The sequence below is a fragment of the Cavia porcellus genome, unplaced genomic scaffold (genome assembly GCF_034190915.1).
Source record: "Cavia porcellus strain 051 isolate PalLab524CR breed Dunkin Hartley unplaced genomic scaffold, mCavPor4.1 scaffold_10, whole genome shotgun sequence".
NCBI classification, from domain to species: Eukaryota; Metazoa; Chordata; class Mammalia; order Rodentia; family Caviidae; genus Cavia; species Cavia porcellus.
In genome coordinates this window covers 12,287,991-12,302,849 of record NW_026947493.1, presented here as the reverse complement: position 1 = coordinate 12,302,849, position 14,859 = coordinate 12,287,991, and the positions used below count along the sequence as shown (strand labels likewise).

The 14,859-nt window shown below is 36.7% G+C and overlaps 1 pseudogene; it reads right to left on the bottom strand.

Annotated features, from left to right (window-relative positions):
• The window catches only part of LOC100718177 (cytosolic non-specific dipeptidase-like), a 108,248-nt pseudogene that overhangs the window by 15,956 nt on the left and 77,433 nt on the right, over window positions 1-14,859 (bottom strand).

The window sequence follows — 14,859 nt, the reverse complement described above, 5'->3', positions numbered from 1 at the left end:
GCTGTGGACACTCGGCTCCAACCCCAATTAACAAGATAGAAACTGCAACTGCAAAGATTACTCCTACAGTCTCACTTTTACCATGTCTTCATGATAAGACAGTTCTACTAAATTGACTTGATTCATTACTTGGAGACATCCTTGCAGTAACTCCCAAGGTCCTGCTCATTGCCTGCACTGACCTCAGTTTCCCTACCCTTGTTGGACCTAATAAATAAAGAGGGAAGTCCAGAAAACTCTTTGTCTTAGCCCTCAGAGTCAAGAGATTAATTAAAGGGTTTTTACCCTCTTGGAGCCCTAAAAAATTCATACGATTTATCTCTTTTTATTTAACCTCTACTTACACTTATTTGGGAGAGCAGGGATCTAGGTCAGGACCCAATAAACAATGACACTATAAACTATTCTGTTTTATGAACTAACAAAAACTTGGTAGTATGGTTATCTATCTTGCACACTTAAACCTACATACAGTTATATATTTAGAGCACTTTCTTTCCCTTTCATTATTACAACATCTATTATACATTGTAGATATTATCACTTCTTCAGTTTATTATTATTTTTATACTAGAGAGACAATACAATATTTACAAATGTGAATCTGATTTATTTCACTTATGAGGATAGTCTCAAGTTGCCTCGATTTACCTATAAAAGCCTCAAGATCATCCTTTTCATAGCTCAGTAATATTTCATTGTATAAAAAAAAACACATATTTTTTCATCCATTCTGTGGTGATGGGCATTTGGATTGTTTCCAAGATTTAGCTATTACAAATTGTGCTGCTATAAATATGGGTGTACATATAGCACTGTGACATGACCTTTTCAGTTTTTCTAGGAAAATACCCAGAAGAGGAATAGCTGAATTAAATGAATCTTCCAATCCTAGTTTTTTGAGGAATATCCATACTTGTTTCCATAGTGGCGGCACCAATCTGCACTCCCACCAACAGTGGACCAGTGTTCCTTTCCCCCCGCAGCCTCACCAACATTTGTTATCAGTTGATTTCTTGATGGCAGCCATTCTTTCTGGAGTGAGATGAAATCTCAATGCTGTTTTAATTTGCATTTATCAAATGACCAAAAGTGGTGAACATTTCTTCATGTATTTATTTGCAATTTGAATATCTTTATCTGAGAAATGTTTGATCATGTCAGATGCCCATTTTTGGAGAGGGTCTTGCATTTGAGGGACTTGACGTTTTTCAATTCTTTGAACGTTCTAGATACAAGTACTTTAAAGGGTTGCTGGCTAAAATTCTTTCCCATTCTATGGGTTTTCTTTTCACTTTGTTGGTGATTTCTTTTGAAGTGCAAAAACTTTTTAGTAAGATGAGACCCCAGTTGTTGATTCTTTAAAGTACTTCCTATGCAGTCTGCATTTTGTTCATGAATTCTTTGCCTACCCCTATGTCTCCAAGATTTCTACCTACTTTGTCTTCCAGTAGATTTAGTGTTTCTGTTTTAATATTTAGTGGGGGAAGCCCTGTAATTGGCTGCCACCCTATATCTGCAGGCAGTACCACCTTAACATCTGCAGGCCGCACCACCTTAACTCCCTCTAGGAGTTAAGTTTGGTAGTTAAGCAGCACCTTGCCTACCTAGCTTGTTTGGCCTATGCAGGAATTATGTTAATCAGCCTGCCTTATGAGCCCAGGAAATTTGCACTGATCTATAAAACCTCTCTTGCCACTGTTGCTTGCTAAGTTACCTGCTGATGTCTCAGCACCCAAATCCCTCCTCCCCAATACCCTATATATTTGTTACCCTTCCATGAATAAACAAGACTTGATTGGACTTCCTCAACTTGTCTCCGCTCTTTGTGTCTCTTGTTCCCTTTTCATCCCCACACCCCCTCTAGGGTCCCCATGGACTTACCTGCAGGCCGGGTCAATTTAGACCTTTGATCTATTTTGACTTTACTATAGTGCATGATGATAGACACAGGTCTAGTTTTAGTCTTCAGCATGTGGAAAGCCAATTTTTCCAACACCATTTATTAAAGAGGCTATTATTCTTCCAGTAAGCACATTTAGCCTCTTTGTCAAATATCAGATGGATGAGTGTCTTTGCAGTGTGTTTGAATCTTCTAATCTGTTTTGTTGATCTTCAGGTCTATTTCTTTGCCAGTTATAGTACTGTTTTCTAACAAGCACATGTTTATGTCTTTCAAAATCAGGGTAAGTGTAGTCGAGGTAAATTAACTTTCTAAACATTTTGTGGAGTCTTATCACAATAAATCTAATATTGCAGCAATGCTAAAATAGAGGATATTATGATGAATACTTACTGAAGTCTCAGGACTTTGTATTATAAATGTGGTTCTTCAAGACAAGCCCTTTTTTTTAAAAAAAAATCAAAGCTGGCCCAACAAAAGAAGACTTGCAGATTCTACAGCAGAATCACCAGTAACTAGGCCACATTAATAGCATTGCAGTATAACTGGGTGCATCCAAAAGATTCCATTGTTCTCATTTTCTATGGTTTGTTAAAACAGTATGAACTGGGAAGCCATTCCTACAGCCCACATCATTCAGAATACCACTTGGGCATGTAAACCCATCAAAAAAATACATCAAAACAAATTTAAAATAATTTTCTTATTTTTCTTACCTGGGTTCAGATTCCAAAGCACCGAATCCCTCTGTAGAAATCTTCAGGTTTTAATAGGTTAAGAGTCCAATTTCACCACAAGTAACTGAGGAGTAACCACCAAAACATCCTGATAAGTGTGTCTCAGACTATACTATCAAAAACACATCAGCACAGATTTTTGGGCCTCATCTTCTGAGTTTCTTATTCAGAAGTCTGAATTGGAACTTAAGAAAGTATTTCCAGGTAACACAGATGCTCTTCTTCTACAAGGATGACCATGAGGACGACTCCCCATGAAAGAAGAGCATTTGTTTCCATTTTGGCTACACCACGCCCTGAATCTATGTACTGACATGTACAGAGCCAGCTAGGAGACTTCTTTATGCCCTCAGTTGACTTGAAGCAATGAAAATGGGTCTAGCCAAGATGATGTCTTCAAAATAATGCATACATGTACATCATGTCAATATACTGAAACATCCAGAAATGTGCTCCACCAATCCCCTGGGTGGAACCCAAAGCCAATCAAACTACAATTCTATCCAAATCGCCACAAAAAGACATTAAAGATTTACCTCATATAATACAAGAGAAGTGTGAAGGGAGTAGAAAGTAAACAGAATTGGTCATAAATTCATAATTGCAGAACTTAGATGATGAGTATATGAGAATTTACTAGGCTGTTTTGTCTACTTTTATATACACTTGACATCTGCCATGACAAGATTTTTACACAAATATTCTTGATAGCATTATTAAGACTCTAAACCTGATAGGAAAAAAATCCATCAGTTGGTGATGAATAAACAAAATGCAGTATATCCATTCTGTGTGCCCACTGTGACCTAATCTATAAACTTTGACCACCTGGAACAATGCCATTCCTGAGCTCTCATCCAAGACTGAGATGTGAAGATTCCAGGCAAGGCTGGCTCCTGCTCAGAATCTGGCTCTGTTCAGCACAGTATTCAACAAATAGTGAAAGTTCAACACTTTCTGTGTGTTAGAAAGGCAGTGATAAAAAGTGTGATATAGATTCATCATCTTTCAAATTACACTGCAAGTTGATTTGTTTCAAATCCTGTTCCTTAATTCCCTGGACAAGCCTGTATTAATCAAGTAAATTGAACACTGTTGCACATTATGAGACTAAATGATTTAAGCAGATACAATATACATGTTCCTTAGCAGTTATTTTGAGAGGAATTCAGAAAGCACTAGGAAAGCATGTTTAATTATGAAAGGGCATGCTCTCGAAATCTCATAAGAAACACAAAGCAGCAATTATATACATTAATACACAAGAGTTCTAGAAACCAATGCAGCTAATAAGTACAGATTGGGTACTATGTTTTTTCTAAATTTTGTAAACAATGAATACAAAGATATAAAATCAATTGTCAGAGGCATATCTGATTAGATTCACACCTAAATGAGGTCAAAATAAAGGTGGCAGGTAAAGTTTTGAAATAAGCAATAATAAATACATTATTACTTCAAAATTTGATTTTTCAATCAAGTTCCTACATTACTTTATAAAACACCGTGTCAGGTACGTTTAATTACATCTCAAAGCCATGTTTGCTTATTAGTGCAAAAGCAAGAAATGCAACTTGATTTTATTATCTAGACTGAAACTGAAAACCTTCCAGGGTTATTTCCACTGTGTTGCAGAATTTCATCAGCATTACACTTGAACTTTATACCAACATGAAACAAAGATATTAAACAAAGCCTCTTACTCAAACTGTAGCAGTGGCCGTTTAGAACTATTGCTTGTTAGATTAGAGAAGTTAACCACTTGGAAAATGCTACAAAAGGCAAATCAGAAACCAAGATAACCACTTTCAAAGAACCTATATGCCTCTCTCTCAGTCTCAGACTGATTTCTGAGTTTAGGTTTTGACCAAATTTACTCTTCTTCCAGCTTCTGAACAATTCCCATTCTCTTCCTCCTTTCTTGAAATAAACTACTGAGGAACCATGTACTTTAAAAAGATAAATGAAAATAATTTTTTCGTTTAGAGACCAGATTGAGAATTTTGCTATATTTCTTCAGATAATTAGAAGCACCCTGGAGTATTACAATTCATGGTTTGGGGAATAGTCCCAGCCAACAATAAACATATGGTGCTGGGCACTAGTTCTTAGCAGGAAACTGCTGGCAACAAGGTCATAGGGACCAGTAATGAGGCCTCTGCACAGAAGGTGAGGTGATGGGTAATACTGGCTGGCTACAATCGCTCAAGAGCAAGCAGAGGGTAACTCTTCTGCCCTCTTGTAACAACCCTGCATGTTAGACAGATGCAACTTGTTCTCAAAAGGATCTTTGCTTTTGGAAAGTTAACATGGAGGCATCGTAAGAAGAACTGCCCAAGCTCTCTACACAGGATCAGCAGATATCTGGTTAATAGTCAAGCATTATCATTTAAGCAACAAAGAAGCCACTCAAGCAAAATCCAGAATTAAGTATCTATATCCATGCACATTCTTTTATTAACTTATGGGAACATATACTACAAGTTATATGGTAGCAATAGTTTTAGCATGAAATAAAAAAGACAAATCTGTGAAGTTAATGGATTCTCTGGGACTTGGTGTGCAAAGCTGATTGATTGGAGTTGAAAACCTCCAGTGCACTTTAAGTTTAAGCTTGATGTAAATAAATCTGTCCCTTTTGTAAGTTAAAAGAGGGGAGCCTCTTCCTGTGCACTGATATATAAACACAATATGACTATTGCTCTACATGGATATGTAATAAAAATGAACCTATATCTGGGTAAGCCCATGTTGGTCGTACAGTAGGGAAACATTTTTAAATACCTACTTGTATTCTTTGCTAAAATATAAGTTAATAAAAATTTACAAATAAGCATAGTTTTGATATATTATCTCTACTATGGTAACATATATTTTTTTTGGCGGAGGTGGTGGAGACAGGGTCTTGCTATGTAGCTCAGGCTGGCTTTGAACTCATTAAGTAGTCCAAGCTGTTCTTGAACTCATAGCAACCCACCTGCCTCAGCCTTCTGAGTGCTGGGATTACAAATGTGTGCCACTATGCCTGGAAATGTGGTAATATAAATAACTGGTAAGAATAAGTTAAAATTAATCATCTACAAGGTAGATTTAAGATATTAGTAATTTTATTAAAAATTTCCCTTGAAAAGTTAGAATGGAGTGCATCTGACCCAAAACCGAAACAGTGCCCAGGGAGGAAAGGAATCAGGTTCACAAGACTGCCGAGGAGATCGAGGAAGCTCACTGCGGAGCAGACTTACTGTGAAAATAAAGCGGAGGGCATGGGGAGCAGAAAGGTTCCGGTTTCAGAAAACACCACCCATCCATCCAGAGCCGGCAAAGTGTTGGCAGGAAGCCTCATCATTCTGTACCTGCTCTGATAAAGACAGACGGGCAGGAAGACCTGACAGAAAGAAAGGCAAGAAAGCATTTGTATGTAACATGGCACATCTTCGGCAGAAAACAACTACTACAAACTAGATGTTTATTGTTAAGATCAGCAACTGTATAAACATTGGGTATTGATATGCTTTCAATACAGCAGTTTTGCAGGTAACGATCTAGGTTTAAAATATTCTCAAAGGTGTGCCTTTTAAGGAATAAATTGTTAAATTAGTAATAACATGCAAGGAAAGCATGAGGAAGCTCTCTAGTTAGGTCCTTTAGTGGCTCTTCCATCGCCTTTAATATAAAACCCAAGACAGAGTAACTCACGATGAACTCTGCCAAAAGTCTCAAGCTTTATTTTCCATCACCCCTCCTCTCCTACATTCTACTTCATAAAAATAAATAATTCATACTTCTTTGCACATAAAATGGGTTGGCAACAATTGTGAAAGACTTTAAAGTAAGGGAAAATGATTACTAGGTATCCTGATATGCTCTTGCAGATTGCCTTCACCTTTCATTGTACTTGAGTTATTTTTCAGCTCAGTAAGTTACAGAAAACTGATTGTAATGCAAATGTGTATTGGTATGTTAATGCAAATGAGTTATATCCTAGGGAAATGCAGTTAATTTTTGTCCCTGGGATATTGACCAATTTTGCAACTATTTATAGATGTATAGCACTGCTCCTGATTGCTTATATTTACATGTGTTTTTTTCAAATTTCTTTTTTAAATTAGTTGTGATAGCTTCATGATTCTTTAACTCATGAGTTATGAAACCTTTGACATACTTGTTTTATATTTGTATAAAGCACAGTTTAACTTTTAAAAATACATATTTTGGGGGATTATGGGTTTACCTCAATTTTCAAGCACTTGCCTAGCATGTGCAAGGTGCTAGGTTTAATTTCTTGCACCATAAATAAATACATTATAGATGTGTGCATACAAATAATGATTCACTCCTCCAAACCTTTTTACATATAGCCTATGGTTCTAACGGCCTCCATCATCTTCAGGACAAAGAATAAGGGATAGCAGAGGCCTGAGTGAGCAGGGAAATGAAGAGAAGATAGTTAATGAATATAGTCACAACCAAAAAAGAGGAATAAATTCTACATGTATTCTACACAAAGGATACTTATAGTTAATAATAACATATCATGTATCTCAGAACAGCTAGAAAAGATTTTGAATATTCTCACCATAAGAAATAATAAATGTCTGAGAACATAGGTAATTTAAATATCCAGTTAATACACAATGTGCAGAGGGACCAAAGGTTACACTGTACCTCATAAAGACTACAACAGTCATCTGCCAATTAAAAAGCAAATCCTTCATGACTTAAATTACTTAGTAACATTATGTTTTAAATAAGCTCTATTGCCAGTGATTTTTTTTATCACTCATGCTTAATCTTCCTGGCCAGACATCATCCTCTTCCAAAACACCCTTGTAATCACTTAGCTATCTATCAACAAAGAGATGTGACTCTCCAGATAATTTGCTTTTAGGAAGCCTCTGTATCTCAAGGGAGCCAGACTGGTTTATGTTACACAAGAAGTTTAGTGTGGGTGGAGACACAAAGGGGAAAAATGATGAGCAATGACCATGTCAGTTAGTGCCTGACCTAAAATCAAGACAAAACCATTGACATGATGTGTTACATGAGATTGATTTTTCTTTGTTTTTATGTTTTTGAAAACATCATAGTTATTGAATGAGAAACATAGGCAATAGCTTAAAGATCAATTTAGGAGACAGAAAAAGACCACATAAAGAGGCTATAGCAATTGTTCAGATAAAAGGTGAAAGCAACTTCAGGGTATTGGCAGTAAAGGTAAAATAATAACAAGGTGGGTGATTTAAAAGACCTTTGGGAAGGAAAATAAACAGGATTTGATGATGAGTTTTTAAACATGGAGCAAAGAGGTGGCAGTTATCTAGGAAGACTGTGTTTCTCTTCTACTTAATAAGACAGAAGAGGGTATACCCCTTGAAAAAAGAGTATGGGAAAAGAAACTGACCTGATGGACTCAAGTATTGTACCCTTTGAAATGGAATCTTCAAAATTAAAAAAAAAAAAAAAAAAAAAAAGATGACTCATTCTCTAGAGCTGGACACTTCCTGAAACACGGATGATTACACACACAAAAGATAAATTTTCTGGGTGGAATATTTTAGTCCATTGTTGGATGATCCGTTAAAATCAAACTACTATCTCAGGAAATATCCAGGCTGTGAATTTTAAAAAATGAAGAATAGCTGATAGCCTAGACAATGCGCAATGATGAGAGCTTATTCCAGCTCTAGTTTTAGAATCGTGTGGCCTTTTCAAGTGACTTTAATCCTTGTCCCTTCATCTGAAAAGAATATGTGGAAAAAGAACACATGAATAGCAGCTTTACCCCAAGTGCGAGATGAATTCAGTCTTCCTGACCTCATATTTCATCTGTGATGTGATTCATCCAAGGTGGGCCTTTTTTCCTTGAACTACCCAGTTTGACTATCTTAATCAAATTGTCCAAATAATTACAAAGTACCTGTATCAGTTTATGATATAGATTAAAAATTCATTTTACATTGGACATTCTTTCATTAACTAATTCTTACAGATTTATATTTCAGATCTTCTCAACTTTTTATAGATTTTTAAAATGACCTCCAAAATTTCAACTAAAATTGATATTTATACTGAATACTACCTGAAAATTTTATATCACTATTAGGCCAATAATAAATTTAATTTAATTATAAAAATAATTAAAAATCAAATACAATCAAGATATGAAACTAGTGAGTGCAAAATAATGGAAAAATTAAAATATTTGAGAAGGGATTATTATGACCTCATTAATTTCAATAATTCATATCTAGTTAAATATAATAGTAAGTTGGAAGAAAATTCAATTTCAAATAAATTTATGAGACATAAGTACAGAACCAAGACAGTGGTACAGTACTTGCTTGGCAAGCTCAAGGTCCTGAGTTTGATGCCTATTACAAAAAAAGCACAAATTGTTACATTATTTAAATTCATCATTTGACTTACATCAGCAGAAAATTAACAATAGTAATTTTAAGAATTTGTGAAGCCTTCGAGTGTGATAGGGATTATAAATGATTTCTATAATAATATTTTTATTTAGAGACTACAAACCAACAATACTTCTGTTCATGGAGGAATTACAGTGCAAGCAAGGTGTATAAAAGAATCATTTTTCCCTGGTAATGAAAATTTAATTTAACTTTTTTTTTATTTTAGCAAGTCTTAATTGAAATCCTTTTAGATGTACCAGAGATGCTTTCTAAGAAGAATGTGGGAGCAAACACATTTATTTAAAATATGTCCTAATGCCCAATGAAAATTCTAAACCAACAAAAAAGGTTAAAAAAATAATCTGTACTAGAGCTGGGGTTTTAGCTCTGCAGTATAAATGCCTGCCTGGTAAACGGTGAGGTCATAAGTTTGATTCCAGGTACTAAAAATAATAATAATAATAATAATCTGTTCTAATACCAGAAAGGGCTCAAACTTATACAAAAAAAAACATAAGCAATGTTTAATCATTATACATAACTCACAGTATAGACCAAGTGGAGCACGGGTAGTAGAAGCAGTCCCATTCCCTGGTGCACCATGAAGCAGTGCAGGAAGGAAGGAGAACTCTCTGGGCTTGCACTAACACCAATGAAAAGGGAGAGTCTAGGAATTTAGGAAGCCTCATCTTTGGTAAATTTCCCTCCACAGATCAGCAGTGAAGGGAGAATTAAAGGAAATGCTCAGAAAACTGATGCTTCCTGAGATCAGCATTGATGATAGCCTAGCTTTTCACTGAGAAATACGATGTCTGTACCAAAAATAAAACATTCCCACCAAAATAAGAAAAAGGTACTTCTTTATGAGTCATCCTTTTAATCCAACCTTTGACCAAAGAACATGCTATATGAAGAAAACAAAGATAATTCATATTTAAAACAATCCCCCTAAGACATTATCACAACAGCACATATCAAAATTGTCTGACCCAATGGGTGAGTTATGTACTAATCCTTTTGAAGTGCTGTAATGAAACTCCCAGTGCTGAAGCATGGGAAGTTCAAGGTCAAAGCACTACCATGTTCAACATCTACCAAAGGCTCCCTACCTCACAGATGCTGGCTTGTTGCTGCATCCTTCCACCGAAGACAGGAAACAATTCTCTGGGGTCTCCTTTAAGAAGGTACTGACCATCACCAAATGCCCATCTGCGATGTCATCACCTTCAGAGTTAGACTTTCAGTAAACTTTATGAGGAAGCAAAATTCTCAGTTTGTGGCTTTGCATCTCAACCATCACTAACAAGCTGTGTAAAGATAAGCAGAGAACACGTGTGGCTATCTTCTATCAATTCGGCTCAATTTATTAATGGAAGAGTCAAAACCAGGACAAGTTAAAGGTACATTCAACCCTGAAGTAAGGTAAAAAGCTCCAGATTTGCACAAAACTTCTGGGGGGAAAAAGTAAGAACAGGAATACAGAATGCAAAAGATAGGTGAAGACAGCACCTGGAGAGATTCGTTGCAAGACACAAAAGAAATTTTTAGAATAAAATTATTTCACACTCTCAGATAAATTTTTAAAAATGAACTTTATGAAAATGGAAAATGGTGAAAGCGAATTTTCTTACCACTTAGCAATGGTAAGGAAAGAATTAAGGAGGAAATAAAATGAAGCTGCTACAAAATTTTGAGTAGCAATAAAACAATATTTTAAAAATATACAAATTTGTATCAAAGAATGAACTTAGTACTTCAAAGGCTTAATCAGTGGCAGGGAGGACAGACTACAAAGAAAAGAACAACAGAAACTTGACCAGGATCACAGACACAGAGGACAGCTATTGGAGATCCAGTCTATGAATCACCATTATGCTTAAAGAAAATGAAGGTTTTTTCATAAGAAAACTTCTCTAAAATGCAGGACACAATTGTATTTCTTGAAGATATTGAAAGTATTTTAGAAAAAAGCTATGATTGAAAAATGTCAAGATGTATAGTGAAGAACAAAACCCAGAGTGCACAAGAAATACTTTAAAGAACCAACAACTGGATCTTATTAAAAGCTGTTGCACCGGACTTCCGGGAGAACATGGTGGACAGATAACAGCAACTACCGGAGGCTCTCTGAAAAACTAGGCTCAGAAGCCAGGTATGGTGCGGACTAAAGAGACATAAGCAGGTGGAGTTATGCTCTGCTGACTCAGGAACGAACTCGGCTGAGAGAAACCAACTTGGAATGTAGTCCTGGTGCTAAAACAGGAACAGAAAAGTCTCGCTGCTGAGGCTGGACCCTGCGCCATTGGAAGCCGCGATTTGGGTTTCCCGCCGTGCGGTGGCTGGCTGCCTCTACATCAGCTCGGGAAGGAGAGAGACGCGCGGAAACTCTGAGAACGGGAGTCTGCGAACGGAGTCGAAAACAGGACGGGCAGGGAGGCATGTTCTGACTTGTGGCGAGGTGAGTGAGAGAAACTGACACTCCACCACAGTTTGACTCCAGAGGACTTTCTGGGCCCGAGCAGTCCTGCGGGAGCAGGGCGCGCTGGCGACTCCAGCCACACATTCCCCTCTCGGGCGGGACTGGTGAAAAGTGCCTGGCCTGCGTGACGCTGCCGGCGGACCCCATAGGCTGGCCCAACCCAGATCCCAGAGCCTGACGGAGGCCGGGAGGGGCGGGCCCCCGCGTAGGCTGCCTGGTGCGCATCGGTGAGTGGGAACACCTAACCGGCGCAATTCGATCAGGCTGTGGCTGACAGGGAGAGAAGCTGGGCCTCTCATATAAGCTTGAATATATAAGGAACAGAGAATATGGGAAGAGGCAGCAACAAGAAAGGCTCCTTGGCCCCCAATTCTGAGAAACAGGCAATAGCGGACACCGCACCAATACACATAAAGCACCATATAGAGAGCCTCATAGACCAATTTAGGAATGAAGTTATCAATGACCTGAAGCTAGAAGTATGCAAAATAGTTAGAGAAATGCTAAGCCCCACCCAAGAAAAAACGGATGGTGGAATGGAAGAACAGAAAAAGAGGGGAGAATTGTTTGATGGAGAAAACAGGGAAAGCATAGAATACGTGAAGCAGGTTCAAAGGGACTACCAAGAAACTAAGAAGTCTATCGAAGACTGGCATAACAGCTTGAAAGAAACTAAGGACAGACTATCTGAACTGGAGGGCAGAATTGTAATATGGGAGAATGAAATGAAAAACTTCTTAAAAATAACAAAGAAACAAACAGCAATAATACAAAGACAAGAAGATGATAAGAGGATCCATAACTTAAGGATTAAGAACATAAAAGAAGAAGTAGGGACACAAACAAATGAACTACAAAAGCTACTCACAGAAATAATCCAGGAGAATTTTCCTAATTTAGCAAAAGGTAAAGATACTCAGATGTATGAGGCATACAGGACCCCAGCTACCTACAACCCAAACAGAGCAACACCCAGGCATATAATAATAAAAATTCCAGAAATTCAATACAAGAACAGAATATTAAAAGCTGTCAGAGACAAGAAACAGATCACTTACAAGGGAGCACCCATCAGAACAGCAGATTTCTCTGCACAAACCATCAAATCACGAAGAGCGTGGGGGGAAATAATTCAAGCTTTGAAAGATAATAATCTCCAGCCAAGATTGAGATATCCTGCACAACTGTCCCTGGAAATTGATGGGAAAACAAGGTGCTTCCAGGATAAAGAGGAACTGGGGGAATTTGCAACCACCAATTCAAATCTACAGAGAGTATTGCAGGATATTCTAAAAAAAAGAAAAATACAAAGAATCCAGAAATAGTGGAGGCCACGACTAATGGAGCAGAGAACAAAGTGAAGAAGACAAACTGACAGCTACTGACAGAATAAGAGCTCAACAGAAATGAGGCAGAGAAGATTGGATGATAGGAACAGCTATTTTGGAGAAAATGACATCTTAATAGGTAATACTGATTTAGTATCATCTTGTTTTGAAGTCTCATCTAGCTTTTGTCCTTCTGTCTCCAATGGTCTAAATAAGTTGTATCTTACTGGATTTTATTATGTACAATAGTATAAGCAAAAACCTTTTAAAGACAAGGAGTTTATACAGAAACCATTATTCATTTTCTGTTAGTCGATTCTAAATACTCTGTAATGCTGTCATTCTCTTAAATGGTTTTACATTGTTTTGATATACTTAATGCTACAGTATACGAAGTTGTACTCAAGGATTTCAAGGAAAGAGACAATATGGTAACTACTTTTAGGTCAGGATTATCTGGTGGTGAAACACTATTCTGCTTAAATGGTTATATTTTGATCTGTGCTGTTTTGTTGTTATGCCCTCTTTTATCTCAATCTCCACTCCATTATTTACTTTTTTAATACTTTTTAAAAAATTTTTTTATCCTTTTAATTAAAGGAAAAAAATAGCAGGATATATTATAGTAACCCACTTTGACTTTCCATTACCTCGATTTAAAGCCCTGTATTACTCTCACCATCTGGTTTTTAACTGATGTTCCCCTATTCTGTTTTGCTGGATAGTATCAGGTTCGAAAATTTAGGCATCAGCTGTGAAGATAATGAGATTCATTATAACGCCCATTCTCGTTGACTTTTATCTACTTTTGAAGACCTACAATGTCTCCAATGGTTTGGCTTTGTCGGTTTTGTTCTTTACTGTTTTGTTCAATTGTATTATAACTAATGGTATAGGCAATTCTATTAGAGATAGCGGGAGGCATTATGGTAACCATTGTTGATCACCTTGTATTATGTTTTCACATTATCTATTATGTCCACCCTTTTGACTTGACCGATTCTGTTCTGTTATGTCACATTTGGTTTTACTCTCTTCCAAAAAAGCAATAAGAACCGTGGGAGCAATGAAACCCAAAATGTGTAATAGTCATTGTACAAAAGAGAGGAAAAGAAAGTGCTCTAAACTATATAACTGCATGTATATTTAAGTGTATAAGATAGAAAATAATATCACAGAGTTTTATTGGATCATTGAACAGAACTGTTTGCAGTATCATTGATGGAATGTCCACTTTACAAGCTTTAATTTTGTGACTTGAACAATTATTTCTAAGATGACAGTATGTAATCCACTAACTAGTGATTTCCTACTGTTCTTTTTTTTCTGCAAATCTGTATAACTTGTACCCTTTCTCTGCTTTTTTTTTCTTTTCTCCTTAAATAAAATTTTTAAAAAAAATTAAAAAAAAAAAAGCTGTTGCACCACAAAAGTAATCACAAACAAAGTGAAAAAACAACCACCAGAGTAGAAAAAAATTTATCCTCAGACAAAGGACTTCTATCTAGAACATATAAAGAATTGAAATCAGATGCCTGCCCCCACGAAATGCAAAGACCCAATCAAAACTTGAGCATTTGAGATGAAGACACACTTATCAGATGAAGAAATACAAATGGCAAATAAATATATAAAACAATGTTCAATGTCACTGGTCATTCAAGGGATGCAAATTAAAACAACACTGCAATTCCATCTCACCCCAGAAAGAATGGCTATATCAAGAAATCAACCAATAACAAATACTGGAGTGACTGTGTGGAAAAGGAACCCTTCTCCATTGTTGTTGGGAGTGTAGACTAGTGCAACCACTGTGGAAACCAGTGTGGAGATGCCTCTAAAACCTAGGATTAGAGGTCCATTCCACCAAGCTATTCTGGGTATCTTCCCAGAAGAATTAAAAATAGCATACCACAGAGATATATATGCACCCATTTTTATAGCAGCACCATTTGTGATAGGAAAATGTGGAAACTACTCAAATCCCCATCAAATGAGG